Source organism: Chiloscyllium plagiosum, chromosome 17 (assembly GCF_004010195.1).
Source record: "Chiloscyllium plagiosum isolate BGI_BamShark_2017 chromosome 17, ASM401019v2, whole genome shotgun sequence".
Classification (NCBI taxonomy): Eukaryota; Metazoa; Chordata; class Chondrichthyes; order Orectolobiformes; family Hemiscylliidae; genus Chiloscyllium; species Chiloscyllium plagiosum.
The window spans coordinates 4,100,947-4,105,232 of NC_057726.1; positions in this window are offsets into that span (position 1 = coordinate 4,100,947).

Consider the following 4,286-nt stretch of genomic DNA (forward strand, 5'->3'; position numbering starts at 1 on the left):
GTCTCAGCACCGCCTTCTTGACCTGCAATCATCTTCCTGACCTCTCCGCCCCCACCCCCTCTCTGTCCTATCGCCCTCACCTTAACCTCCTTCCACCTATCGCATTCCCAACGCTCCTCCCCCAAGTCCCTCCTCCCTACCTTTTATCTTAGCCTGCTTGGCACACCTTCCTCATTCCTGAAGAAGGGTTTATACCTGAAATGTCGATTCTCCTGCTCCTTGGATGCTGCCTGACCTGCTGCGCTTTTCCAGCAACACATTTTTCAGTCTTAACCACCATTATTTAATTATTATACCCATTCCTTTTTCTGGGAGGTTTGATACACATCAATTGGTTGCTGTCTTTCTTACATTACAATAATATCCAGACTTCTGAAATACATCATTAGCTGTAAAGTGTTTTGGGGCATTGTGTTGAAAGGTACTGTATAAATGAAGTTTGTTCTTTTTTCCTGAGTGACCAAATAGAAGCCATCTCCTATCCAATGTTTTGGATTAATGGTTGAGACGTTGGGTAAATGTAAAGTATCTTGCAGTTCTCATCCTGATAAGAGTAGAGTGTTGCATCTGATTCCTGGAACACAAATATACTCGACATTTTCCTCCTCTGACCAGTTCAGATTTATGCTCATTGGGATGAGGAATGGTGTCTGGCAAAGGCTAAAACTGTTGTTTCCATCCTGCTGGATTTGGCAATAAATTTTTGTAAGTGTAGTAAACTTCCATTTTAATTTCGGTGTGGGTCAAACGCCTTACCATGTGATAGATTAATCGACCTAGTTGGATAAGATAGAGGTCACGATCAAAGCTAAGAAATGTCACCTTTAAATTGTTGGATTGGTATAAAATGTCAGAACAGTTGAAAGCAGGTGCCATGCCAGATTTTCATGCCTTGCAATAAACAACAGATGTGACCATTCCCAGGACTGGCAGGTTATTCTGGATCCTCAACAATAGTATCAATGCCCCATGAACCTGATCTCGAAGGTAAAATTAAACTAACTTATTAGGCACACTACTTTTGGGGAACCATCTGACATTGAAAGGTAATGTATTGACCTCATGATAGCTGGACCAGATTACACATACAAATTCATCATTCACACGGGTTGTTGGAACTTTATTATTCAAAGAGGAGGATTACCTGCTTGTCGACTTAAGCAATAAGCCACAAAAAACAGGAGCAGCAGTGAGCTATTCAGTTCTGAGTTTGATCTGTGATTCTATTGGATTATAGGTAATCTGTGGTCTGTTCCTATCAACCCATCTTGATTCCATAGGTAAACCTGTTTGGTCACTAAAATTAGAGCAAAATACAGTGGGTGCTGGAAATCTGCAACAAACATATAATACCGGAGAAAATCAGCAAGTCTGGCAATATCTGTGGAGACAGAACAGAGCTAACTATTCAAGTCCAGTTTTAGTTTTTCACTCTGAAGAGTCATAGAGACTCCGAATGTTAACTCTTTCTCTGCAGATGCTGCTAGATCTGTTTTGCAACTGTATTGATCTCAGTTTTAAAATTGTGAACAAACCCTCTGAAACAAGTTTGAAGCTTTAGTTGGGAGAGTATAATATGTAAATAAAATAATGCAGTCTCAATTTTTCATGTTTTTATTTATGTTTCATGGAATGAGGAGTGTTCAGGGGGCAGCACAGTGGATCAATGGTTAGCACTGCTGCCTCGCAGCGCCAGGGACCGGGTTCAATTCCCACCTCGGGCAACTGTCTGTGGAGTTTGCACATTATCCCTGTATCTGCGTGGGTTTCCTCAGGGTGCTCCGGTTTCCTCCCACAAACCAAAGATGCGCAGGTCAGGTGAATTGGCCATGCTAAATTGCCCGTAGTGATAGGTGCATTAGTCAGGGGTAAATATAGGCTAGGGGAATGGTCAGGGTGGGTTACTCTTTGGAGGGTCAGTGTGGACTTGTTGGGCCAAAGGGCGTGTTTCCATACTGTAGGGAAACGAATCGAATCTAATCTAATCTTACCAGCATAGTACCTGGATCATTAGGTTAATAATGTTCTGTGGATTGAGGTAGAAATCCTGCCATGGCAGAGGGTAGAATTTCATAAGAAATCTTGCATTACAAGCCTAATGGTAACCATGAAACCACTGCCACTTCTGTGAAAATCCCAAATGGTTTGCTAATGTCCTTTAGGAAAACAAAACTGCCATCCTTACTCTGTCTGGTCTACATGTGACTCCAGATCCATTGCAATGTGGTTGACTCATAACTGCCCTCTGAAATAGCCTAGCAAGCCACTCAGTTATAACTGCCACAAAGTCTTGTCCAAAGAGCTGATACTGGATAGATCACCTAACAATGGCCTCGATAAATCTTTAGAACTCCTTAACAACACTGGGGTCTACCAGTCCTGGACTTTGCCAGGCACATTTTTCATCCTAATAAATCTGAACTGGCATGTGGAGGAGGAAAGCATTGAGTATATTTGGATGCTCTGGAAATCAGAAATATCACTGTACTTTGATCAGGATGAGACCTGCGATTTACTTAATGTCTCTCAACCATTCGTTTGCACATGGACTGCAGTGGCTCATCACCACCTTCTCAAGGTCAACTAGGGACAGACAAAATGCCAGTCTAGTCAGCAATGCCCACACTGCAAGATTGAATAAAAAGTCTTCTCTCATCTGCCTTCTTCCAACTCCAATAGCATATCCTTTTACTACCGCCTGAGTCGGGAATTGAACCTGGGTCTCTGGCGCTGCGAGGCAGCAGTGCTAACCACTGTGCCACCGTGCCGCCCACTTCTCTCATCTGCCTTCTTCCAACTCCAATAGCATATCCTTTTACTACTCCTGTTTAATATTTTTAAAAAGTAAGCCATACTTCAACCCTCCCTGAACCTGCTGTGCCAATCTTTGAGTGGTTACAGAAGGAGGCCATGATGCCCACTTAATTCCTGCTAGTTCTCCTGAGAAGCAATTTTATTAGTCCCAGTCCATTCCCCATGGCCCTGCACAAAATGTCCCTCATGTTTTTTAAAATTAATTTCCTCTCACCTTAAAAATGTGTCCCCTAGTCTTAAACCCTCCATCCTTGGGAAAAGAGAAATACCATTAACTCTCCCTATACTCCTCAATATTTTATAAACTTCTATCAGGTCACCTCTCAACCTCCTACACTCTGGTGAAAAAAATTCCAGCCTTTCTTTATATTTCAAACTTTCCATACCTGGCAATATCTTGGTAAATCTCTTCTGAACCCTCTCCACTTTAATAATATCCTTCCTATAACAGGGAGACCAGAACTGGTATTACTCCAGAAGACACCTCATTAACGTCCTGTACAATCTTAACATAATGTCCCAATTCCTGTAGTGAAAAGTCTGAGCAATGAAAATAAGCATGCTAAATGTTTTCTTAATCACCCTATCTATGTGATGAAAATTTCAAAGAATTATGTACCTGAACCCCTGGGTCTCTCTGTTCTAGAACACTATCCAAGGGCCCATTTTAATTGTATAAGTGTTGTTTGTTTCAGTACTCCAAATTAAACTAAATTTGCCACTCTTCAGCCCATTGAACCAATTGATCACAATCTCTCTTTAATCTTAGATAACTGTGTTCACCTTTCCACTATACCACCAATCTTGGTGTCATCCGCAAACTTACGAACCATGCTTTCTATATTCTCCTCTAAATCATTTATAAATGACAAACAAAAGTGGACACAACACCAATCCCTGTGGAATACCGCTGGCACAGGCCTCCAGTCTGAAAGCCAACGCTCCATCACCCTGTCTCCTGCAGTTAAGCCAATTTTGTATTCAATTGGCAAGCTCACCCTTAACCCCATGTGATTTAATTTTACTAACTAGTCTACCATGTGGAACCTTGTCAAAGGCTTTATTAAAATCCAAGTAAACGACATCTACCATTCTGCCCTCGTCATACTTTGTAACTAGGTTCATAAGACATAGAGGCAGAAATTGGATCATCCAGCCCATTGAGTCAGCTCTGTCATTCAATCATGGCTGATAAGTTTCTCAACCTCGTTCTCCCGCTTTCTCCCCGAAGCCTTGACCCCCTTTAACAATCAAAAACCTAGTTATCTACGGGGAGAAAGCGTGAGAAACGGTTGAGAAATTTATCAGCCATGATTGAATAGCGGAGCAGACATAATGGGCTTAAATGGTCTTAAATAAACTCAACGACCTGGCTTTCACAGCGTTCTGTGGCAATGAATTCCACAGATTCCCCACTCTCTGGCTGAAGAAGTTTCTCTTTATCTCTGTTCTAAAAGGTCTTCCCTTTTACT